General features: G+C 42.1%; 1 protein-coding gene across 1 annotated transcript in view; it reads right to left on the bottom strand.

The window, feature by feature from the left end:
• cdh23 (cadherin-related 23) overlaps positions 1–27,279 on the bottom strand; it is a 710,459-nt gene that overhangs the window by 571,824 nt on the left and 111,356 nt on the right.

Genomic DNA, 27,279 nt, shown 5'->3' with positions numbered 1-27,279 from the left:
TCGTGCTCCTGATATTCCCATTTGCACCCCTTCTTGATCTGTTTCCTATGAATCCTATTTTGCCTTACACTATTAGCTCTTTTCCCATCCTGCCTTCCACCCAATCACAGGCCTTCTCCATTTCTTTTATTATTTCTTTCCCTTTCTCTGCATCTCAAAACTTACTTTCCTTTTTCCGGCTCTCATGAACTTCCTTAAACATTCCCCCAGATGCTGCTTATGCCATATGCAACAACATTTGATCACAGCATTATGTGCACATTCCCAGTCTAAGAACCCAGAATAAGCCTGATGCCCCTCAGTGCTCCCTGCATTTCCCTGTGTTACTCCACACACTCTACAAGTTGCTGCATGAAGAATTCAAAGTTACACTACTGAGTACTTGTGTTTTTATTTCAGATTTCTGCAGCAATTTGCGATTTCAATTTCATAAACATGCCTGAACAACATTGTAATTTCCTGCCATACATGAGTAGATGCAAAAGATACACAGATTCACCTGTGCTCAAACATGGCCTCAAACTTAAACCAGAGAAATGAGGATTCAGTATCAACAAGCAGGTATCACACAGTTTATTTCAAAACAAGATCTAAACACTTGGAAAAGATTGATAGATAAAGAAACTCCTTAGATGTACATTAAAACCTTGCAGTTTAGATCTGATAAGTAGATCTGGAGGGATTTGGGACCTAAGAGGAGCTCTTAAATTTAAGAAAAGGTTCAATTCAAGCAACTCTGATCCAAAAGGTGAGAGAATGCAGGTCTCTGAGATGCAGAAGGGTTTGGGTGTCCTAGTCATGATTACCAAAAGGCGAGAATGCAGGTACAGCAAGTAATTAGGAAAGTTAACAAAATATTGTTAATGCCAAAGGAACTGAATACAAAAATAAGATGGTCATATTTCAGTTATATAGGGCATTGGTGAGACTACATCAGTCATACTGTGTGTTGTATTGGTCTCCTTATTTAGGGAAAGATGTAAGCATGTTGGAGACAGTTCAGAGAAAGCTCACCAGACTAACACCTGGACTGAAAAGCTTGCCTCCTGAGGCAAGGTTAGCCAGGCTAGATTTGTACCTGCTGGAGTTTGGACAAGAGAGGACGACTTGATTGAAACACACAAGATCCTGAGGAGTCTGGACAGAGTGGATGTGGAGAGGATGTTTCCTCTTGTGGGAGAATCTAGAACTAGTGGTCACTGTTTAAGATATCTCCTACTTAAGATGGAGATAAGGCAATTTCTTCTTCTCAGAGGACCATGAGTCTTTGGAACTCTGTAAGAGCAGTGAAAGTAGAATCTTTGAATATTCTTAAGGCAGAGATAAACTCTTAATAAGCAAGTGGGTTAAAGATTATTGTGGGAATGTGGCATTGAGGTTAAAATCAGATCAGCCATGACCTTATTGAATGACAGACTCGACAGGCCAAGTGGTCTACTCCTGCTCTTAATTGATATGTTGACGTGCGTTGTCTTGACACAGAGAAGATATTTCCACTTACAGACAGCACCAGAAGCCCTCAAGTATAAGACGGTCATCAATAAATCCAACAAGAATTAACAAGTAACTTCTTTACCCAGAGAGTGATGGGAACGTAGAACTATCCACTGCAAGATTACTTTAGGCATATAACACAACAGCATTTAAAGCCAAGCTAAATGAACACCAGAGGGAGAACAGGATGAAAAGATGTATTGATGGAGATGGCAGAAAAGGGATACTAGAATCAGATCACTGACACAAAACCATTGTGGTCTAAGTACTTTGTGGAATTCCAACCACAGCCCTGCATTTAATTTGTGTGGCTGCTTCACAAAACCAGCTTCTTTTTCACAAATTACTTAAAGCTGACTGGCCAGCACAGCTGAGAGAGTGCTGCCTATTCAGAGGTCTGCCTTTCTAATGAAACATTGATCCAAGACTCACGATCAGATAGGGATAAAAGATGCAATGACTCCATTTGAAGGAGAGCAAATTCCCCAGCTAATGCCGCTGCCTCTATTAACACTGACAGATGATCCATCCTACTGTTGTTTGAGACTTGAGTTTCATAGTCGGCTGCTACATTTGCCTGCTAAGCAGTCCCTCACTTTGAATAAATTGTATTAAATGAAAATGTTTCCAATGATAAGGTGCAGTATTCATTTAATATTTTCCTATTTTTTTGTTGTCTTTAATTGCACTTTACAAGAAGAACACTGAACATTTTTAGCTTTAAATTTATGCAGGGTACGATACTTTATCCACGGTCTTGACAGAGGTATTAAACAGTGCAGCAATTAAGTTTAGCAAGTTAACTGAAAAAGCTCTAAGCTTTCTATTAATTCATTCACAGGTTCTGCAAATGGGAAGGTTGGCAATTATTGCCCTTCATAAGGCAGTGCTCAGCTGTCCTCTTGAACCACTGCAGTCCACATGATAAACATGTTTCCACAGAGTTATTGGGTAGGGAGTTCCTGGATTTTGACTCAGATGATGAATGAATGGTGATTCATATCCACACTCACAAATCTGTGCTCTGTATTGCCCATTCATTTTACCTAAGTACTTACACCTGTTAAACACTACAGGAGACCACGTTCATGTCAGTTGGCGATACATTGTTTTACAATATGTTGTTTTCCCCAAGAATTGGGCAGTTCTTCTGATTCCCTCCAAGGACTGTACTTCAACTCCCTGAAGATTTACTACAGAGGTGGGATGTGGGAGTTAATTAATTGAATTAGTTTCTATTTGTTTTGACACTTTGTATGATATAAAAATTTTGAAACTACTCTCAGTTACGATGTTTCAATTGAATCATTGGTATTTACTTGGTTCTTCCCATGCAGTTGATATTATAGAACATTGGAAATACTCAGATCAGGCAAGATTTGTGGAAAGAGAAACAGGGTTAACATGCTAATTTGAAGACTCTTGAGACCCGAAACTTCACCGGTTTCTCCTTCCACAGGCGCTGCCTGACCTGCTGAGTGTTTCCAGAATTTTCTGATTTTTATTGGAGGTTAGAGACTTGGATGGGGCAAGACCTTGGAGATTTCAAAACATGGGAATTTTAACATCAAGCCTTGCTGGAGTGAGAGCCACCGTAGGCCAGTAATCACCAACCTGTATTAATACATGTTCGAGGATTCAGTGTGTATGCGTGTCTGGACTACTAGGGAGCTCAAACTTCTGTCCTGAACTTCACACATTACATTTATCAACAAGCATTAGACCTACAAATATACTGTACTTGGCTCAGGATTCAGAGAGAACATGGCTGTGGCATTTCTCAACCCTACTACTGGAAGATCAGACTACAAAAGGCACACATCATGCAAAAAGAAAACACAGACAAGTAACATCTTGATCATAAAATTCTCATTTAAAACCACCATCTCTTAATTGTCTCCAAACCAACAGCCATGCAAGATCTCTGCAGTCCTCCAGTTCTGGGACCTTACCACATCCCTTAATTTAACCACTCCGATAGCAGCCATGCCTTCTGCTGTTAGGCATCAAGATCTGGGATTTACCCCTTCTGACAACCTTTACCTTTAGGATTCTCCTCAACTCTTTACTCAAGTCTCTGGTCACCAAGTGATTTGTCATCACTTTTCTGTGAATCAATAGGCACTATGGAAATGGAATTTATTGTTGCTACACACGTACCACTGTAGCATTAATCAACCAGGTTTTGTTGCTTGTCTCAATGTCACGTCTTCAAAGTACAAGTGTCTAGACAATTCAGGGACCCAAACCAGTTCTTACTTCCTTGACCTTACTGTATGTAATTTTAAGTTTAATCCAAACTATGAAACAAAAGTCAAACACTCACACAAACTGGTCAATGTGATCATGTGGTCAAGCACCCATGTGATTGAATACCATGTGATCAAATGTCACATGATCAAATCTCCAGGAATAGGTCAAAGCAGAGTTGCAATCCCAAAGTTTCTCAAAAGTTTCACTATGGCAAATCTTCCTTTGTGTTAATTCCATAATATTATACTGATAAGAAGAAAGTAATTAAATGGATTGCAATCAGCATAATGTGGGAACAAAGTCACAAGCTGTTCAGGAAACAGTGAATGGGTTGCAGGTTTAATCATACAGGTTCAGTGAAAATGCAAATCTAAATGTGGCTTAATGTCGCTTACATCTTGAATTTGAGTTAACTTGGCTCCTGTGTGATCCTACTCAACTCAGGAACTTTGGACAATAAAAGGAGAAAATGCAGGAAATATTCAGGAGGTCATGCAGTATCTGTGGAGAGAGAAATGGGGTAACAACTGTTCTCCACAGCTACTGCCAGACTGCTAAGTACAGGTCATCCCCAGGATATGAATGTGCTCTATTCTTACAGAAGTTTTCAGTTGATTTTATCCATAAGTCAGAAAATATGCAAAAATCACTCGATACGGAAACCATATCCCCACAGTATTGCAATAAATAGCATCAAAAGCATATCAGATTGATAAGAAAGAACAATCACTAAAAGTGGAGAGAGGAAACTAGTTCTGCCATTCGCAGCAATGAACTTATGTACTTCAGACTTTTGAATTTAATATTATGGGAGCTCATTATAACTTTGGACATTTGTTTCAAATCAGTACTGTCAAATTTAGGTGTTTGCTTGTCTGTTGATCCTTGCTTATTGCTGTCCAAATGTCTCTCTCTATATAAAAATACTGTATTGGGCTCACACGCATCCTGGCACAAACCTTATTACCTGATCAGAACAACTTTCAGCCAAAAAGGGGCAATTCAGCCCCTACTTCCCAGGCCAGATTTGTCAAATTTTTCAACCAATGTTTGTCACTGTATATTACCATCACAATGATGGATGTTCAGTGTTTTTGTGCAACTGTCAGCAAGATAAATCTTCTTTCCACGAGATGTATCTAGAGAAGTGGAAATTCTGAAGTCGCTCTCTCTCCCAATTACATCAACCAGTACACAACGAAAACTGAAATTCCACCAATGGCCTTGAACAAGGGCATTACCAATCTACTTTAACCTTTTACACAAAACTGCTCAAAAAACAAGCACATCTCCTAGGCCAGTATTGGTACCATATTCCCCATAAAACATAGGAGGAGGCCATTTCAGCCCATCAAGACTCTGCCAGCTCACCATCCCACACTAATTTTTCCTGAAACCTACTTATTCCATATATGCATCAACTCCCCCCAGATTCTACCACTCACCTATACACAAGAGGCGATTTACAGTGGCCAAATAACTACCAATCTTTGGGATAGAGGAGGAAAATGGAGTACCTGGAGGAAACCCACGTATTCACAGGGAGAATGTGCAAACTTCACACAGACAGCACTGGAGGTCAGGATTGAACCCAGGTTGCTGGAGCTGAGAGGCAGCATGTCTACTAGTTTGCTTGCAAATCAGAGAAAATACAGACAATGTTGGGAGAAAATTAGGAGAGATGACATTTTGAATGCAGCTGTAAAGGTGCCTTTTCTAATAAACCCTTGGGTGGGTGGACAAAACCCTCAGGCTCCACTGAATTGGCCTTCTGATGATGAATCCCAGAGGGTATAGTTCGGAGAAATACTCTGAACCACCTAAAGCTCTGTTTGTGCCCATCAACATATTTCAGCAACAGCATTTCTATTTATAAAGCATCGTTAACGAAGTAAAATAGCTCTAGGGTGTTCCCAAGAGTGTGATCAAAATGCAACTCCAAGTCACAGGAGGTGCAAGGATATTTTCACAGAAATCATGCATGCCATTTTGAAAGGACAATTATTTTAGAAACTAAACCTTATTGCAATCCTAATTTATTTTTCAGTGATTAACTGAGATATAAATCAGTGGCCAGAAAGAAGGGCTGGAGCTTGTTGCCAGTGGCAAGGCCCACACTCTTGCATCTGTTCGATACGATTAAAGGACTTGCCTTTGAGGGGTCTGTGAGTACCAATGGTACCCAGCTCCATCCTGTTCCTAAATGGTGAGGTCCAACCTAATGGAGACACAAGAGACTGCAGATACGGGAATCTGGAGGAACTCAGCGAGTCAGGCAGCATCTATGGAGGGAAATGGACAGTCAACATTTCTGGTCGAGACCCTTCATCTGGACTGGAAAGAAAGGAGGAGACAGCCAGTTTAAAAAGATGGAGGGAAGGGGTGGAGCAAGAGCTGGCAGGTGATAGGTGGATCCAGGTGAGGGAGTGATAGGCAGATGAGGGCAGGACTGATGTCAGAGCCTGGGAGGTGATAGGTGTAAGTGACAAAGGGCTGAAGATGATTGAATATGATAGGAGAGGATGGTGAGGCAGGGAATAAAGGCAGTGAGGTGAATCAGTGGGAGGAGTCTGTGGGTGATAGGCAGAGGGGAGGGGAAAGACATGGGGTGATGGGTCCAGTTGGATCAGGAGGAGAGAGAAAAAAGAAAAATAGGGGAAAAGGGACAGAGGGGGAGCAGTCACTGGAAGTTTGAGACTTCAATGTTCATGCCACCAGGTTTGAGACTGTCCAGGAGGAATATGAGATGTTGTTCCTCTAATTCTCACTTGGCCGTGACCTGGCAGTGGAGGAAGCCGTGGACCAACATGTCGGTGTGGGAACGTGAAGTGGAATTGAAATGGCTGTCCACCACCAGCTCGTCTCAGATTGTCAGAACGTGGAGCAAAGACGACAACAGGTATGTCTTAGAACCTTTTAAGAGGATGGTTAATGAAAGACCGAGGCATGGAACACCAGGGCAGGGAAGTGATCCTCAAACAGTGAACACACTGGCCCATAGCCAGAGCACTGTGTCTAGTTCTGGTCATCATGCTACAGGAAGGATTTTATAGGACCTCAGAGGGTGCAGAAAAGGTTAAAGAAATGACCAAGAAAAATTTAGTAATGAGGAAAGGCTGGCTAAGTGGGGGTTATTTCCTTTGGAATGATTGAGGCTAAGGAGTGATTTAATTGCGAAGTGTCACGCCAGAAGAGTCCTTAAATAGAGTGTACAGGAAAGGCTAAATTCCCTTTGAGGGGGTCACCAACACAGAGCCATAGATTTAAGGTTAAAGAGTTAAGAAAAATTATTTTCACTTGAAGAGTAGTGGGGCGTACGGAACTCCACTGAGGGGACGGGCAGGGTGGAAACCCTAACCCAGCTGAGCTCTGGATACACTATAACCAGGCAAGAGCTGGGAAGCAGTAATAACCTGGGATTGCTCCATCTGACAACATACACACAGTGAGCCAATGGCCATCTCCCACGTTATAAACTTCTGCAATTCTATTAATCTCGGAAAGTAAATATACAGGATAAATGTCATTTTTGAATGTCGATTCTTCTATTCCGTTTATTTGTCTCTAATCAGGTCAGAAAGGGGCCCTTCGACTCCCTTAAGTCATCTGGCACATTGAGATTTGACAGTAATCCTACCTGGGGATCTTGTCGGGCATCCGTGTCCCAAACATCTCATTAATTATGAACAACAAGGATAAATATGAAATGAATTTAATTACTTTGGAGATGCATCATTTATAAGCTCCAGCAGTGATCTCCATAGGCACACTTACCAGACCTTGAGATCTGAGGACGGGAGGGGAAGGATACAGAAGAGACTCCTCTACTTGCATTTAATAACTTAGAACAATGTCAATGCAGTGGGGGGGGGGCGGGGGGGGAGCCATCAGGCCTAACATTCCGGTGCTAACCCTTTGAGGTAGCCATCCAATCGATCACAGCCTCTACTCACTTCCTTGTACATTATTTCCCTTTCACTATTGAGACAACTCTTAAATATACTTCCACCAAGCTAAGGTTAAAAACAAAAAGAAAAATAGCTAAAAGAAAATGAAAGAGATTGTTCAGAAGTAGGGCAAAATAAAATTACTCAGGAGGTAGATGGGAGAAGAGGTTTAGTTTCCCCCCTTCCTCCCACCCACCCACCCCCCCCTCAAGGTAGAGTTCAACAGGTGGTCAATAGTCTGTCTCAGAATACTTCCATTTGAATGGAATAGACTGGATGGAGAGTTTCACAAGCCATCATCCCTTAAGCCTATCCACAAACTGTATTTCCTGATGAGAGCATCCTTCTGTACTGGGGCAGTCTATTCTCCCCAGGCCAGCTTCTGACAGACCTTTTTCTTTGTTATCATTTACCATTGCAAATTCCTGCAGAGCATCAATCCTGTTTCTCCATTAAACCCCACAGCTATTCACTAAATTCACCCAGTATCTCCCTACAGATGTAGAGGAGGAGAATAATGAAGCTGTAAACCTCTGAAAACAAGCTGGCATAACGCATAGACTTCTTCTGACAAGTTGTTTCCCACCTGCCTGGAGGAACTCAATCAATAACACTTTAAAAATTTTGCAGAGCATTTGCTTAGTAAGGCATTCTTGAGGATTCCAATCATTTCAGACAATTTTTTTTAAAACAACAAGCATTTAGATGATGAACACTAATAATGTATTATGGGGAAAAACTAGTCTGACAGATTGCAGTACCTGATAGAACCACACACATTAAATGCTGGACAATTGCTAAAATATTATTTTAGAAAGACGCTTGTGTGCATGGCAACTCCATCCAGAAACTGCTCAAAGTATCTCCAGCTGACAAACTACTCTTAAGCTCCAGTGACCAATGGAGGAAAATGCAGCAGCCATGAAATGCGAAACAACACCCTACAAACAGCAGGTAAATAACTGACAGGTTAGCCTGACCCTGGGTGTAAGGGAACTCCCTGCTCTTTTACTCACAGGAGATATCTGACATACCCTATTTGAGCATTCAAGGCCCCTTGTTAGGGCTGCATAACGTTGTGCCATTAAACCAAGGCAGAGTGACAAGGACTGGGAACAATGAAGAGAAAATGACTCCACAGAATGTAAACCCTGGGTAACTGATTACTACATGTCAGGTTCAGATTGAGTTGAGCATGTATCCTGATAAAATGTTCAGTCGTGGGCCACACCACGTCACACCAGCCTGACTCAGTTCTTTATCCAGGTCAGGATGACTTGCTTCATATTACCATATGTGCCCACATGTTCAGGTCTATATTGTGTATGACAATTGTCCATACCAATCGAGGTTAGTCATGCAGCATGGAAACAGGCCATTCAGCCCACCACATCCACACTGACCAGTGGGCATTCATCTATATCAATCCCATCTTCCAGCACTTGGCCTGTTGCCTTCTATGCCTCGACGATTCAAGGTCTCGCTTAGACACTCCTTGATGTTAGCTGCAACCGGCCCGTACCACTTGGACAGGAAAACAACTCACCAAGACTCCTTAGACAGCACCTTCCAAACCCACAACCTCTACCAGCTAGAAGGACAAGGGCAGCAAAAGTACGTGAATACCACCGCCTGGAAGTTGCCCTCCAAGCCGCACACAATCCTGACTTCGAAATATATCACCATTTCTTCATTGTATTTGGGTCAAAATCCTGGAACTCCCTCTTGAACTGCACCACACCTCAAGGACTGCAGTGATTCAAGAAGGCAGCTCAATACCACATTCTCAAGGATAACTAGACATGGGTATTTAAATGCTGCTTCAGCCTGCGAAACCCACAACACTTGAATCAACAAGGGCCGTGGGATCTTTTACACTGACCTGAGGGGCTACTGGCTCAACATCTCACCCAAAGGATGTTAGATCTGATAGCACAGTAGTATGCAGTGGTGTTATGATTAAGTTATTAAATTAACACCAAAGTCCAGATGAAAGGTTTTGACCTGAAATGTCGACTGTCCATTTCCCTGCCTGCCTCCCCACCAACCACCACCTCCCACGCCCCCCCCACCCCCAAGTTCCTCCAGTAGTTTGTTTTTTGCTCCAAACTCCAGCTTCTGCAATCTCTTTTGTCACCAGAGCTCTGGAGCATCGACTCTGAGGGATGAATTCAAATCCCACAAATTCAAGTGCAAATAATTAACACAACCTGGAATTAAAACTCCTCTCCTTGATGGTAACCATGAACCCATCTGGCTCAGTATTGTCCTTCAGGGAAGAAATTCTTCCCTTATTATCTGCTCAGGCTTACAAGTGATCCCGGACCTACCAATATGGTTGGCTCTTAACTGCCTCCCCAATTCAGGGACAATAGCGGATGGAGAATAAATGCTGGCGAAGTCCACACACCATGAAAAACGTAATTAAAATCTCCCTTGGTATGGCAGAGGAATTTCTGGATGCAAGTATCTGGAGTGAGACTTGGACCCAGTGCTCCCCAACCCTCCTCTCTAACGTCTGCATATATCACAGCAGGAGATCAGAAGGGGTGCAGGAAAAAGTCCACCACAGCACTAACTTTTATCAAGCCGCAACAAGTGCCGTACTTTGATGAAGAACCCCCTGAGTCTGTCACCTCCAGCTCCCCCGATTGAACAAGATGCAAAGCTGAAGATGAAAAGCATTACCATCTGTTCCAAGCGAGACAAGATAAATAGCCCAGCCCAGCAACACTGCCAGGAGATGCAGGCTGGCACCTGTGCTAGCCCATACCTCCTGTGCACAGTCTGAACTGAAACATATAAAAGTTCAAATACAATTCTGTCTCAGTTGAAACCACCCAGGTTAACTCACTGCACCACAAAAATTCCTGCCTCAAATGGACTCAGCTCCAGTAGGGACCAGTGATGTCAGATAACTCCAGCTCTTATTTATTTGGACTTTGAATAGTATCATTGCAAGCAGGATAAACTTCAGCTTGAATAACCACTCAATTCTTTCAATCTGTTTTCCCAATAGCGTCAATGATAGTAACATACAAATTAGTTCCCTCTTTAAAACATTTTCCAATGTCAGAGTTTTCACATTTGGCATTAATTGCTGGATAATTGACTGTCTTCCTGTATATGGGTTTATACTGATCAGCATTGAGTTACACTTATTTAAATCCTCTAAATGGTAGTCTTTTAAATAATAAAAATGAACAGCCAGTGCTTCATTGAGGCAATGCCAAATGATGCCTTTGAACCTGCAGTCTGGCACACTACCAACCTGTTATCATTTACTAAGCACTGCAGACGCTTTCATCTCCTGCTGTTAAAGCAAGACAAACATCTCCCCGCATCGCACGGATTTGAAGTTAGTACACAACAGAGAGAAAGATGGGAGATTATCGCATTACACTCACGCCTTCACAGGCAGGAGAGGGTGCACTGTTCCTGCAAAATTAGATGGAATTACATTGCATTTCAAGCACAGGGAAAGATACCATTTGGCCCAACTGGTGGGTTCTGCCCACACTACTTCCACCCATTGACGTGGGTTTCTTTTCATTGCTCCCTCATGAATGCACCTAGCTTTTCTTTAATACATCACTGCTGTTCACCTCGCCCACACTACAGTGGAGTCATTCCACATTCTAGCCAATCTTGTGTAAAGCCAGTTCATGAATTAAACATGCAACTAGATCAGCATGCATAATATTAACCCTCCTTTAAGTGGTGACGACAATGTAATAAAAACACCCCAAGGCACTAGAGTCAAATGGAGGGGAACTCAAAAGGGAAAAAAAACTAAAAGTAGCAGTCATGCTTAAACTGATAGGAGAAGCTTCAATTTAAGCCTGTGTGTAATAAAATAGGGGGAGGTTGGAGTATTTCAAAGAAATATTAAAAAAAGCAATGTACTGCTGCTTATGGAATGACTTCATTGGTTGAATGAAAATAAAAAGTGCAGATGCTGGAAACCTGAAATAAAAGCAGGTCAGGGAAAGTTCTGATCAAGGGTCATTGCTGTCTGACCTGCTGAGTGCTTCCAACACTTTTGTTTTTTAATCCATCGAAGTCGAGTTTATTGTCATGTCCACAGGTACATGTGTGCACAGGTGCAATGAAAAGCTTACTTGCAGCAGCATCACAGGCACATAGCATCATACAAGCAGCATTCACAGGAAAAACACAAATTCAACACAACTTTTACAAGAAAAAACACAATTAGAACAAAAAGAGAGGTCCATTTTAGTGTAAAGTGGTCACTGCAATGAAGGGACGATAGCATAGCAGTTAGGTTCAATTCCCGCCGCTGTCTGTAAGGGTATTGTACGTTCTCCCCGTGACTGCATGGGTTTCCTCCGCGTGCTCTGGTTTCCTCCCATATTCCAAAGATTTCCGAGTTAGTAGGTTAACATGGGTGTAATTGGGCGGTGCGGGCTTGTTGGGCCAGAAGGACCTGTTACCATGCTGTATGAAGTAAAGCTTTTAAAAAGTTGACTGCATCACAGCCTCAGAACTACTGTTAGGAGGAGACAATTCAAGAGTGCTGCAAACTCTTCCACAGTGGCATTCTCCCAAACCAATGACTCCACAGCAAGCTATCCTCTCTCTTGCCCAGATGTTGCATCTGCTTTCTCCAGTTCCGCAAGTTCCCACTTCACATCTTACAAATCCTTCCACATTATATTTCAGTGATGCCCGCCTTATAACAGCTCTGCTTTCTTATTTACTTAGTCTTTCTTTAGCAATCAGAGCTGGACAATGCACAATCGATTCTACTGGTCTCAAAGTTTTTCATCCCAGGCTTCATAGAACTATTCATCACCAAAGAGGACCTTACTGGCTTTTCAAAAGAGCTTTCCGAATAGTTCCACTTCCCACCTACTTCCCAACTCTTTAGAATTCAGAATGTTGATTTTATATTGGTAAATTGGTTTATTATTGTCACACGTACTGAGGTCCAGCAGAAAAACCTTGTTTTGCCTGCCATCCATGCAGATCATTTCATCAGTACATTGAGGTAGCACAAAGGAAAAGCAATAACAGAATGCAGAATAAAGTGTTACGGTTACAGAGAAAGTGCAGTGCAGGCAGACAATAAGGTGCAAGGCCATGACGAGGTAGATTGTGAGGTCAAGAGTCCATCTTATAGTAATACTTAGAGTTACTGAACTTAAATCTAGTGGAACGATTATAATAGAAGTAATGAGCAGATCTGCAGAGAGCAGCTTCCAATGAGTCACCATGCTCCAACGCCATCTTAGGATACTTTACATCGTGTACGATAAAGGAATGATCTCTTTTCTTGTGAATGGCAGCACACAAATGTACTGTATTACACATCAACTTTTATAAATAGAATTCTTTGGTGGAAAAAATGCATGATGATGCATATCTGTGAACTTGATAGGCTCTTTTGGCTAACAGTCCTCATGACCCACTACACTAAGATTTTAAAACAAACTTCAAAAGATTGAGAAACCCATTCAGGGAAGTAATTGTGGGGAGAGTCACTTCAAATCCTCATGGATTGTATCAGCTTGGCTGAAGCCTCAGGTTGTGCATTCTTGCTCCACTCCACACACGGGTGCCTAATCTAAACTGACATATTAGAGCAGTACTGATTGTCTGAGGTGCCTTCTTTCAGCTGAGACATTAAACCCTCTGAACCATTGATAAAAGGAACAGGGAGCTCTCCCAGTGAAGATTTCTCCTTCAAGTACCAAATGAAAATCGTATCATTGCAGCCTCGTGGACCTTGCTGGATGTAAAATGGCCACTGGGTTCACTGAACAACAAAACAGATGGGAAAAGGAGACAAAAAGGCAAGAAAGAAACAAAATGAAAGGAGAAAAATAAGTGAGAGTGAGAGGTGGGGGAAAACAAAGCAGAAATTAAAAGAGGATTCTATATAGGAGGTGGCAGTATAATTACTGAAGTCAGGAGAGGCTGGACAAACTTGGTCTCTTCTCTCTGGAGGGGCAGAGGCTGAGGGGTGATCTGTTGGAAGTGTATAAAATTATGAGGGGCATAGATAGGGTGGACGAGCAATATCTTTTCCCCATTATTGAGAGATCCAATACCAGAGGACATGCCTTTAAGGTGAGAGGGGGTAGATTCAGAACAGACGTGAGGGGTATGTTTTTTTTTACTAAGAGAGTGGTGGATGCCTGGAACGCGTTGACTGATAGGGTGGTGGAGGCAAATTCATTGGGGGCTTTTAAGAGTGGCTTGGATGAGCACATGAATGAGAGGAAAATAGAGGGATATAGGCATTCTGTAGGTAGGAGGGAATAGATATGTCGGCACAACATTGTGGGCCGAAGGGCCTGTTCTGTGCTGTACTATTTTACGTTCTATAATTACTGCTATTAACTGGGGGAACATTGTTTAGAAGGTGGTGATTTCTTAATGCTCTGGGATCTTTTGCTTTCAAAAAGCCAAACAGGATGACAGTTTAACATCTCACCAATGTGGCACTCCTGTAGTACTGCAGGGGTGCATGAGCTGTTATTGGGGGCTGAAGTTTCCTGAACACCTTCTCCCCAAAGTCAGAATGCCAGTTCTGAACTGGAGACCGCTCCTTATAACACATTAAGCAGTTAAGAAGTGATTTTGAGAATGCATAAGAGTGACACAAAACAAGGGAGGAGAGCTTCAAGTTCCTGGCAGAATTTCCACTGAAGCAGAGAAAATCAGGAGAATTCCAAAATCAAAGACTTGAGCATGTATAGGTTGGGGTAATTCCATTTGAAGGATCAATGACTCATGGAAAATCAATAGATTCGATGGATTTGTTATTTATGCTCAAGAAGCCGATACCAAGCTTTGTAATGCACTTAAATGTCATCCCACCCTTTCAACACACAGAGAAAAGTTTGGTGTTGTAACTGAGTCAAGGTTTGCACTAATGCTGGAAATCTAGGGTAGAACGTCCAATGGTCAGTTGGTGATATTGACGTGTACTACAAAGATACCAAATGGAAAAAAAAATCAAAAAAAAACCTGCAGATGCTGCAAATCTGAAGTAAACAGAAATGATCGGACATCCACCAGGTCAAGTAGCATCTCTGGAAAGAAAAAACAGAGTTAATATTCCAGGTCCATTTCAGATACCAACACTTAAAAGCACCATGAGCAGATGCAATTGCTCCCTGTGCAAAGATGCCACTGCGTGACAATTTAAGGAACCCTGCCCCACCTTACCCCAACACCCTAATTGAAGACTAGATTGAAATGCTACATGCATATATGGCATCAGTTGAAAACCTTCAAACACACACACCCCAATGCCCAAGTCTGGAGGAGCATTTTGACGACGAAAAACAAACGCCTTGTTCATGCTGTTGAGGGACAAGTAAGTCGACCCATATCAGAAACACTGATGCCCTTTTGAACTGCACCAGTGTGTTTAGTGGGAGATACAACCCAACCAAATGGAGACTGAAGGCATCAAACATCTGTCAGTGGGCGTAAGTGATGGTGTATCTCACTGCCAAGTATCTTGTAGAAGATGGTATTCAAGCTACCTCTCTGGGTTTGCTCCACGTCTGTTTTTCTGCCCTTCTATCAGACGTCCTATTTTATTGCCATCACCGATTGCCTCCTCTGGCATCTCAATGAATGGACCAAATTCATTATTTCCAAGTCCGTGTCACTTTAACTTCTTGACTGTTCATCCAAAAGGACATCGACCACGTGTTGCCACAAAGCAGTTGATGTCATGTACATGTCTGGGTCTGCTTCCACTAATGCTTGCATTTGGTTCTTCAGAATTTGTTCTTGCTACAATATTATTGACTTTGATGAACATGCTCACTTGTTAAATGACTCTTTTGTTCTGTCATACTTACCAAGTTTCCTGATGTACCCATTTGTACCACCTTGCCATAAACCATTATTTCTTGCACACTATTTCTCACTTTATTACGGAGGGATTCACCCTTCCGTCCTGCCTCACTTTAAATTGCAAATTTTCAGATCCTCACTGTTTTGCTACCACAAACACCTTCCTGTGCTTTGCATAAATGACCATCCTGTGTGCAAAATCTCAGACAGTGAATCCCAGCCAAATTGTTCCATTGCAGGGACTGTAACATCCAAGCCTCAGGCTGCATTTATGCGACATTCACATAACATTTCCTAGCAGGGATACCCACACAGGCATCAGAAGTAAACGTGATGACTGGGTTTCTGCTTTCCTATCTTATCAATCCCCAAACCAACAGTAACATGAACAATGCAATCCTGGCTAAAACCAATTAACTCAACACAATTTGGTCTTGATCCTCAGATCTCTGGTTTGCGTTGCTCAGTCAGGAACATCAAGGGAGCTAAGAATTCTGGAACTATAATAGGAGAACCAAATTAATTCACTTCAAGAACCCAAACAAAACGTTTTTGATAGGGGCAGGTCTCTTCAAAATTATTGTAAACAAAGTATTAAAGAAAATAATAGCTCCATGGAGCGACAAGTCCCCAGGAGCAGATGGGTTCCGATCCAAAGATTTACATTGCAGGTGTGCAACAGCGCTGTTCCCCTAACCACAATCATTCAACTTTTTTCAGAATTTGCACTGTTCTTTTATATTGGGAAATGCTTCTTGTCACTCTGCTACTTGAAGGTGTGATAGAAACCACAAATTATAGACCAATTAACCTAACATCTGTTATTGGGAAAATAACAAAACACGTTATATTAAGCAAAGAGAGACTGAACATTTTTTTAAAAAATGCACTTGATCAGAGTTAGCATGGATTTGTAAAGGGTGGGGCATGACTGATGAAGACAACTAAATATTTCAAAGCAATGATGAAATATATATGGGCAGCACAGCGCTGCAGCAAGCACAGTTGCTGATTCACAGATAAAGCAACCTGGATTCAATCCTGACCTCCAGTGCTGTCTGTTTGGAGTATGCACGTTCTCCCTGCGATTGTGTGGTTTCATACAAGTGCACCGGTTTCCTCCCACATTCCAAAGACATGCAGATTAGTACGATAATTGGCCACTATAAATTGCCCCTAGTGTGCAGTAGAATCAGGGTCGAGTTGGGGAAAATGAGGGGAGGATAAATTGAATTAGTTGATGCAGATTCACGGGCTTGTTTCTGTACTGTATCTCCATGACTCTCTGATGTTATCGACATGGACTTCCAGAGAGCACTTGATAAAGACCTTCAGGGGTGACTGTTAGAAAACACCGGAAGGATACCATCAACACAGTGACAAGCTGCTTGGAATGAAATGAACCAAGAATGGCAATTGGCAAAAGTTCTGGCCTGAAGCAGTAAATGATTTCAAAGGCTTTCCCACTGTAACCGAAGTCAAGGAAGTTATTGTTTCGATCACAAGTGAGGCAGGCTTTGATGGTTGTGATGTGGAAGGAATGAAGGAAATTTTTGCAACATGTGTTGAGAACTTGCAACTGAGGACATTCAAGATCTAACGAAGGAGCAGGCAGCAAGCGAGTTGGAAGATGAAAATCAGAAGCCTTCAAGATTTTATATGATTTTATATGAAATTGCATGAAATATGAAAATAATATGAAATTTTATATGAAACTGTTAAAGGATATCTTCTGTAAAATTGGAAAAGCTATTGCAGTTTGCAAAAATAAGAATCTCAAAGTTGAGCATTGCATAGAGTTTGTCCATAGCAGTGAGCAAAGCAATGATTGTTCCCCAGAGCTGAAGGAAGTAGCAAAAATTACATCAGTCTTCTCAAGACTCCTTAAACTATCAGCACCTGTCTCCACCAAACGAGGGCCTGCCACATCAATGTCAATGTCATCGGACAAATCACACCAGAGCCATCTACCTCATTACTTGACTCTCCCACCTCGGTCTCCTCCTCCACCACTCAACCTTCAGATCATCAGTCCACCTCTCACATTCCCCTCTTCTGCAGAAGTGTTTGCCTTTGCCCATTTTACTTGAATAAAAATCAGCACTTTGATTTTGATAATGTTTTTGTTTTACTTCACACCACTAAATTCTTAGCACTGGGGCCAAACTGATTTTTTCCATCAGAAATAATGGAAACCTACTGCCTGCTTAACGTAATTTTGAATAACAAAGGGTTCTTTATAAAGTAGCCCTTATGTTAGCTGGGGAGGACGTGTATTCGTGACTTGTGGACCACATCTTCAACTCCATGTGGGCGAATGAACAGAAGTTATCTAATTGCTGCAGAGAATCTGATTGCAATTGTCTAACTAAACAGCGTAGAGAACCAATAATTATAAGAAAGCAACAGTCTCCATTATCCTGCATCCTCGTTTCAAAAATGACGATCAATTTTCTATTGATATGTGGTCTGGATTAACATGTTGCTCTAACATTGCCCTGGTTGTTTTTCAGTTTTTAAGCAATACTTCTAGTATTTAAGAAATCACAATGTATCCTTTTCAACTGGAGGATAAACAATGCAAACTGTAAATGCTTCTGTTGAAGAAGTATTTTCAAAGCACTTTGTTAAATCACATTATTTCTCAACTTTTGACAGAACTCAATCAACGAGGTTCCCAATGTTGCTCTTCAACTAATACACCAGATGCTTCTTAAAGTGACCCATAATAGACACCCATCTGTACGGTAGAGATTCACATTACCACCTGGTGCAGGGATCGGATGATTAGTATTAAGCAGCACTGGAACCTTGAATGCACTTCAAACATCTTCCATGACTCCCACAGTCTGCACTCATTATATTGAACATTGGGACCCATTGATCTTTGGTAAGTAATGCTGGAGGTCTGCCTCTGGTAAAACAGCAAAACTTCATGTACAGTAACTTGAACAGAACTTTTTCCAGTAACAAGCAAAGGTTATTTTAAGTGATTTATATTGTTTTGTTAAATTGCTCCTCTCCACCCCAAAAATTGAAGAGCAACTGCAGCACATAAAACTAATCAAAGAACCAAGAACAAGGACTTTCCAATAAAGCTGGGCACAATTGAAGGTGTGATTCACAAATCACCATTAACCATGCCATGAAAAAGAACTAATGAAAACAAACTCTGCCATTCAGTCACCAATAATCAGTGGATTTAGTGCACTAATATTTAATTCTGGGTCCATTACTTCATAATGGACCAGAAATGAGAGCACTCTGGTGATCATAACAAGTTTAGAGTCCTTCAGAGTCCTCATCAAACATGACTTCCCAAAACACCAGTTAAAAATTCCATTTAAACTAGACCCTGTGGAAAAGCAACTGTACAGATGAAGAGTTTAAGGGAGTTATTTCATTTCCAGTCCCGACAAAGCCCAATGGCCCAGTTCACACTAATCCTTTTGAAACACAGACTTTCCCATCATTAATAGCCAAACTGGATGATGATTAAAGCAGCACTACTTGCCCAGCAAAGTGCTCAAGAAACTCCCATTGAAAAAAACCTTCTCATGACCATCTCAAACACTTTGCAGTATGATGATATACTTGCAATTGTCATGTAGGGAAGGGAACAACCAAGGTGTGAACAACAAATTCCCATCAACAGGCATGTCACAATGACCAAATATTCTCCTGCAGTGGCATTGGCTGAGGGGTAAACACTGATCCTGGGACTGGGGAGAACTCCTTTGCTCTACATTGAAACAGTATCATGGAATCACTCATGTGCACCAGCAAGGCCACCAGAGATCTGCCTCATCTACAAACTGTGGGACATTCAGTGTAACACATTCCATGCACTCTTTGATGCTGTAAAGACAATTGCATCATTGCTTCAAGGGGTTTGACAAATGCAAAAAAAAGCAACAGAACCTTAAAATCTGATCACAATCCTGAAATTTGAACTTTAAAAAGCAACAAACACAAGACTTGCATCTCAGAAATACTTTTGGCAACTCCAGGACATCCCACAACACTTCACAACCAAAGGGTACCTCTGAAGTACAAATACTGATGTAGGAAATAGAGCAGCTTCTTTGCACATTTAGGATCCCACCAGCAGCAATATGTTAAGAGCTGCATAATCTGATTTGGTGCTGTTGGAGAATACTGGCCAAACAGGACACCAGGTAGAAATCGGCTTCACATTAAATAATGCCAGGGAATCCTTTACACCCACCCAAGGCGGCAGATGGAGCCTCAGTTTAACATCCCACTTGAAAGACAGTTCCTCTGACAGGGCAATAGTATCTCAGCACTACACTGGAGTGCTAATGTCGATTTCTGCTTGGGCAAGAGATACAGAGCCAAAACCTTTTACAACAGTAAAGCACAGGAACAGGCTCTTCCACCCACTATGATGCCATTCTAAACTAACCCCATCTGCCTGAGCAAGGTCCATATCCCTCCATTCCCTGCCTACTCACGTGTCTGTCATTAAGTCTTTTCACTTAGTTGAAACTACTACCAACTGAACCATGGCTGAGAAAGGCCTGGAAGGTAGTAGTGTCCAAAGTTTTCATTACAACACTAGTGATCTCTTCAATAGCTGAGATATTCAGTTTGAAATAGTGCTCTCATTGAAACAGGAGAAAGTGAATTCTCTACGCTGAAGCCCTAGCCACTAATCTCATTGGGCTTTGAAATTGCACATGCAAATAATGAAGTACAAGGATGTTAAGCCTCTGTGCACTTGTTCTGTGAACAGCAGTACCAAGGTAGATTGACTCTGGGGATCCACGATCCAGATCTAATGTCACTGTTTATTCTACCAAGCTCCATGTACGCTTTTAATGCTGTAGTTTCTGTGTGTTTGATCATCCTCAAAGGAAACAGCTAGGCTATGACAGCACTTCAAAAAGAGAGTTACAAAAGCACAATCTAAATCCAATTCTTCTCAACTAAAAGAAATTGTTTGCAAAGGTTATTCTTTGTGCTGATTTCAGTCAGGGACAGATAGAGTATCATGGCAACCCATCCATCGGTGTCCTAAAAGCTTCTTGTCTCTATTTCAAACTCTTAACAACACAAACACTCGAAGCTTTTAAGTATCTCTGATGCTGCAGCCTACAACATCCAAATAATTTGTCTGAACTGACAACAGGTTGACGAGACTTTGCGCTCTGTCATACCACAAAAGGGAAGAATAAAAGACTTGTCTTGTTAGAGTGTCTCATCATATCTCAGCCTGAGCTCACTACTTCACACGCACTAAATTACATTGGAGTGCAAGAACTTATCTTCGCAATGGTGACAGCCTTATGCTTGTAACAAGCTTCCCATAAACAGGCAAATCATAATCATAATTCAGCCGATTCTGGAAATCAGACATGAGAACAGAAAATGGATGGAAACACTCAGCAAGTCAGGAGGCACCGTGCAGAGTGAAACACTGTTAACTCTCAAGTCAATGACCTTTATCAGATTATTTTTTTATATATACACAAGTATTCTGAAATAGTGCTGCAGGATTTTGAACAGGCGGATGAAAGTTCACTGACCAGAACATCAATATCCACAGAAGCTATCTACTGAGCTTTTACTGACTCTGTAAAGGTTTAGTCCAGTTATTCCTCTGGTCCTGATTCTAAGAGGAATACACAAGTACCTTCTGGAACAGTGCCATTGATACTTGAACAGCTGGACAAAACCTCCCTTCATTCAATGTCTCAGCTAAAGTGCAGTACCTTCGACAATGCAGCATGCTTGCAACACTGCAAGAGATGTCGCCAGCTTGTGCAAGTAAAACCTGGAGTACAGGTTTAATTCACAACCTGATTCCAATGTGGGAGGCATAAATGATAATGTTTGCAGAGGATAAAATACGTGATTAATAGAGAGAAAGAATTCTGTGGTTTGCAGGAAGACATCAATGGAATTGTTCAAATGGGCCAATAGAGTGGGAAATGGAATTTAACACAGAGTTGTACTGGGGGTGGAATGAGTGAGGCAAGGGATCACAAAACAGGATATAGAGTAATACAGCATGGAAACAGGCCCTTCGGCCCAACTCGTCCATGATTCCCACCAAGCCAGTCCCATTTGCCCGATATCCCTCTAAACCCCTCCTATCCCATCTACTGATTCAAATATCATTTAATATTGTTATTTGTCTTTTAAATGTGGTTAAGAATATCAAGAAGTGTAAAAACACTGAGGGAGAGTGTGGCTACATATTCCCAAAAGGCAAAGGGATAGATGGATGTGGCAGTGGAAAGGAACAGTGAATACCTGTCTTTATTAACTAAAACTTAGAATGAGTATAGACAGATCATGTCAAAACTGCTTAAAATATTAGTTAGACCAAAGCTACATTACAGGAAGGATGTGACAGCATGTAAGAGGGTGCGGAGGATATCTGCAAAGTTGCTGCCAGAACTGGAGAGTTTTCCCCTATGGGGAAACATCAGCCCGGTTGAGATCACTTTACTTAGAATAGAGGAGGTCGAGGCAACAATTGAACACCAAAGGTTAGGGGAGAGTTGAGAAGTTTTCCTCACCCAGAGGTTGGTGGGGGTGTGGAATTGTCTGAGTGAAAGGCAGAAATCCTCTGCCTATTCGAAAAATACTTGGAAGAGCACTTAATGTCCTGTGTACAAAGGGCTGCAGTGCAAGAATTAAAAAGTGAGATGCAGCCTGACAGCACATTTTCCTGCTGGCTGATTCAACGGGACAAATGGCCTCCTCTTGTGGTGTAAACTTGTCAGTTTTCCCATTTGTGCATGCCAATCATCTTAAATTGACCAACAATAGCCAAAGGATGTCCTGCAACTCATCCTCAACTGAACTCAAAACCCAATGAGCATGGGTTAGTAGCTTTGGGAACTGGAAATTACACATTAAGATACAACTTACTGCCATGTTAAGGCTGTCACAAAACAGCCTGATTTCCCTGCTTAACTGTATTGCTCAGGTTTTGCTTTCTATTAGCTATCCCTTCTCCTAGTTTCTGTGAACGGAGTGTCATTGGCAAGGCCAATCCAAATGTCAGCTCTCTTCTTGAGCCACTGCAGTTTTTCTGGTGAAAGTTCTCAGAGAGTGATAATGGGGCAGGAGTTTCAGGATTTAGACCAGCAAGGATGAAGGAACAGTGATATATACAAGTCAGATGGCACACAACATGGAAGGGAACATTTAGCAAGTGGATTCACATGTGGCCTCCTTGGTGGGAGAGTCATGCATTGAGAAGCAATCTTGACAGAGCCTTGATGAGTAACGGCAGTGCATCTTGTAGATGAAGTATGCTGCAGCTATAGTGCAGTGATGGAGGAGAAAATTAATATTTACACTGGTGGAGGCAGTGCAAAACCCATGGCTCTTTTGTCCTGGATGGTGTGAAGCTTGGAATATTTTTGGAGCTGTATTCATTCAAGGCTTTATTCCACCATGCACTCGACCTGCACCTTGCATATGGCGAAAAGTCTGGTGGACCACCAGGTGGGAAGAAACTCTCCATCAGCCACATCACATTGAACCCCTCGACTCGGGCAGTCCCAGTTTTTACATGGCTGACCAGGAAAGCTTCTGATCAACGCTGACCCGAGAATAGTGAAGTTGAGAGACTCAGTGATGACAATGTCAAGAAAAGGCTTTTGACATTTTTATTGTTGCCTGGATCTTGTGGTCCTTTTGTCACTAGCCATTCAATATCTCATGCCTGAATATTGTCTAGACCTTGCTGCATGCAGGCATAGACAGATTGCTTTATTGACTGAGGTTCTGCAAATCAAATTGAACATTGCACAATCAGCAGCAAGTATCCCCACTTCTGATCTCATGCTGGAAGGGAAGGCATTATGAAGAAACTGAAGATGATTAGGCTGAAGAACTTCCACAAATGTCCTGGCATTAAGAACAGTGGCCACTGCAACTTCAACCATCTTTCACTGTTGTAGCTTAAATATCACCAGTAATTAATCTGATATAAATACCCTAATTATTTATGCAGTTATCACACTGATCTAGTTTTCAAGGCACCTGTAATAAATGTAATGAACATTAAATATTATTGGCTTACATGTTTGGTTACAAGAGACCACGGTCCTAAGCAGCAGAAACCATTGGTGAGTTGTGGATGTTTAACATGCGAATAAGCAATGGTGAATAAACTGGCTTTAATACAAAGTCAATGTTGAGCTCAACCAGTATTCACCTTCTGAAAACTCTGGATCAGATTGGTGGTACTTAAATTCAATTCTTTTGTGTCTTTCTTGCCAGTGTTGGATCTACAAAGAGGTATGGCTCTAAAAGACTTTCATGATGGATTTCACAACCACAGTGTGGACAATCAAACAGATAGTGGGAGGAGGAAGCTACAAAAACATCGCCAACCATAGCAGGACCCACCTTATGTGGTTAAAAAGAAAGCTGAAACATTCACAGCCATGTTGAGCCAAAAGTGCTGAGTGGATGATGCCTCGCTGCCTCAACCATCACAGAAGCCAGTGTCCAGTCAATTTGATTCACTCCATGTGACATCAAGAAATGGTTGACAGCACTGGATACAACAAAGGCAATGGGACCTGACAACATCCCAGCTGTAGCTGTAGTATTGACAACCTACACTTTCTAACTCACTGTGCTTCTGCAGTTGCAAAACTGACACATCTGGCCAACATTGCCAGAACATCCTGTCCACAAAAATAAAACAGGACAAATCCAATCTGGCTTATTACCATCCATTCAGTCCACTCTCAATTTTAGATCAGCCGCAATCACATTGAATGGCAGGGTAGATTGAGGGGTCTGGTGGCCAACTCCTGCTCCTACTTTTTTGTGTGCTTTCATCAAAAGTAATGGAAGGTGTCCTCAACAGTGTTATCAAGCAGCAATTATTCACCAATAACCTACATTCCAATGCCCATTTCAGGTTTTGCCAAACTTAGCTCCATGCCTCATCACATCCTTGGTCCAAACATGGACCAAAGAGCTGAATTCCAGAGGTGACACTGACTGCTCATGATATCGAGGAAGCAGTTGATCAAGCGTGGCATCACGGAGCTCTTGTAAAAATGAAGTCAATGAGCATAAAAGAGAAGACTTTCCAGCGGTTGGTGTGATACCTCACACACAGGAAGATGGCTGCAATTGTTAGAGGTTAATTATCCACTATCAGTGCATCACTGCAGAAGTTCCTCAGGGCTGTGTCCTAGGCCCAACAATCTTCAGATTCTTCATCAATCCTTCCAACTTAAGGTCTGAAGTGGGGATCTTCAATGATGATTCTACAATGTTTAATTCCACTCAACTCTTCAGCAAATGAAGCAGTCTGTACCTGCATGCAGCAAGACCTAGATAACATTCAAGCAGGGCTGATAAATGGCAAGGACATTCATGCCACAAGACAGCCTGGGAACAGCCATCCCCAACAAGAGAATCTAACCACTGACCTTTCACATTCAATGACTCCAACATTCTCAAACCCAAAACCATCAATACCCAGGGGTCATCATTGACCACAAACTCAACTGGACCACCCAGCAGCTACTCAGGGGCCGTTTGGAGTGGGCAATAAATGCTGGACTTGTCAGTGATGTCCAGATCCCAAAACTAAACAAGAATAAACAAAATCAGGCTCTGCTCCTGCACCCAAGAGCCTACACTTTAGAAAAAAGCCAAACCAAAACATTAACCCTGTTACTCATCATAGATGCTGCCTGACCTGCTGAGTACAGTGTACCCGTGTTACGGCAGTGCAGGTAAAGGAAATTTGCCCTTACAGAATTCACAAATCACTACGAAAAAGTTTGAGATATGGAATAAAAATTTACTCTTATGGAATTTATGTCAAAAAAATAAGCAAGCACAAAATACATGCAGAGAACTGAATTAGTTTACTGAAGACAAGGATCGCAGGCTGCCAGTTCACAGCGAGAAACAATGCAAGGGATTTGCTTTGGAAACTGACAAGGCAATCTCTTCTATTGATAGTCAAGTGAGTCAAATTCATTCTCAAAAGATTGTTGCATTAATTAGGACCAGCATCTTTCACTTTCCTTCAAAAAAATAGCACTTGAGTCTATTTACTTCATGCTCATAACTTTGTTATGGATGGTTCAGAATGAAAAAGTGTCAATGTTATTTCAAATATATGTAGGATTTTATGCATGTTAATAAAAGAAATGACTTAAGGTCTTCATTGGTGTCACACAGAATGGAAATAGAACATAGAACAGTACAGCACAATACAGGCCCTTCGGCCCACAATGTTGTGCTGAACTTTAAACCTTGCCTGAGACTATCTAACCCTTTCCTCCCACATATCTCTCTATCTTAAATTCGTCCATGTGCTTAGAGAGGGTCTCTGTGTAATGCCCCAATTGGAATCATTAGAACAGTACAGCATAATACAGGCCCTTCGGCCCACAATGTTGTGCCGACATTTAAACCTCGCCTAAGACTATCTAACCCCTTCCTCCCACATATCCCTCTATTTTAAATTCCTCCATATGCTTATCTAGTAATCTCTTGAATTTGACCAATGTACCTGCCTCCACCACCACCCCAGGCAGCGCATTCCATGCCCCAACCACTCTCTGGGTAAAAAAACCTCCCTCTGATATCTCCCTTGAACTTCCCACCCATTACTTTAAAGCCATGTCCTCTTGTATTGAGCATTGGTGCCCTGGGGAAGAGGCGCTGGCTGTCCACTCTATCTATTCCTCTTAATTATTTGTACACCTCTTTCATCTCTCCTCTCATCCTCCTCCTCTCCAAAGAGTAAAGCCCTAGCTCTCTTAGTCTTTCTTCATAATGCATACCCTCTAAACCAAGCAGTACCCTGGTACGTCTCGTCTGCACCTTTTACAACGCTTCCACATCCTTCCTATAATGAGGTGATCAGAACTGGACACAGTACTCTAAGCGTGGTCTAACCAGAGTTTTATAGAGCTGCATCATTACCTCGCGGCTCTTAAACTCGATCCCACGACTTACGAATGCTAACACCCCATAAGCTTTCTTAATTACCCTATCCACCTGTGAGGCAACTTTCAGGGATCTGTGGATATGAACCCCCAGATCCCTCTGCTCCTCCACACTATCCAGAATCCTGCCTTTAACTTTGTACTCCGCCTTGGAGTTTGTCCTTCCAAAGTGTACCACCTCACACTTCTCCGGATTGAACTCCATCTGCCACTTCTCAGCCCAGCCCTGCATCCTACCAATGTCCCTCTGCAATCTTCGACAATCCTCTACTATCCACAACACCACTAACCTTTGTGTCATCTGCAAACTTGCCAACCCACCCTTCTACCCCCCTCATCCAAGTCATTAATAAGAATCATGAACAGCAGAGGTCCTAGAACCGATCCTTGTGGGACACCACTAGTCACAGCCCTCCAATCTGAATGCACTCTCTCCACCACAACCCTTTGCTTTCTACAGGCAAGCCAATTCTGAATCCAGGTGGCCAAGCTTCCCTGGATCCCATGCTCTCTGACCTTCTGAAGAAGCCTACCATGTGGAACCTTGTCAAATGCCTTACTAAAATCCATGTAGACCACATCTACTGCACTACCCTCATCAATCTGTCTGGTAACCTCCTCAAACAACACTATCAGGCTTGTGACACATGATCTGCCCTTCACAAAGCCATGCTGGCTGTCCCTGATCAGACCATGATTCTCTATATGCCCACAGATCCTATCTCTAAGGATCCTTTCCAACAGCTTGCCCACCACAGACGTAAGGCTCATTG

Source organism: Pristis pectinata, chromosome 30, assembly GCF_009764475.1.
Source record: "Pristis pectinata isolate sPriPec2 chromosome 30, sPriPec2.1.pri, whole genome shotgun sequence".
Classification (NCBI taxonomy): Eukaryota; Metazoa; Chordata; class Chondrichthyes; order Rhinopristiformes; family Pristidae; genus Pristis; species Pristis pectinata.
Note: the sequence above shows the minus strand (reverse complement) of the source record. Positions and strands in the feature narration are given on the sequence as shown.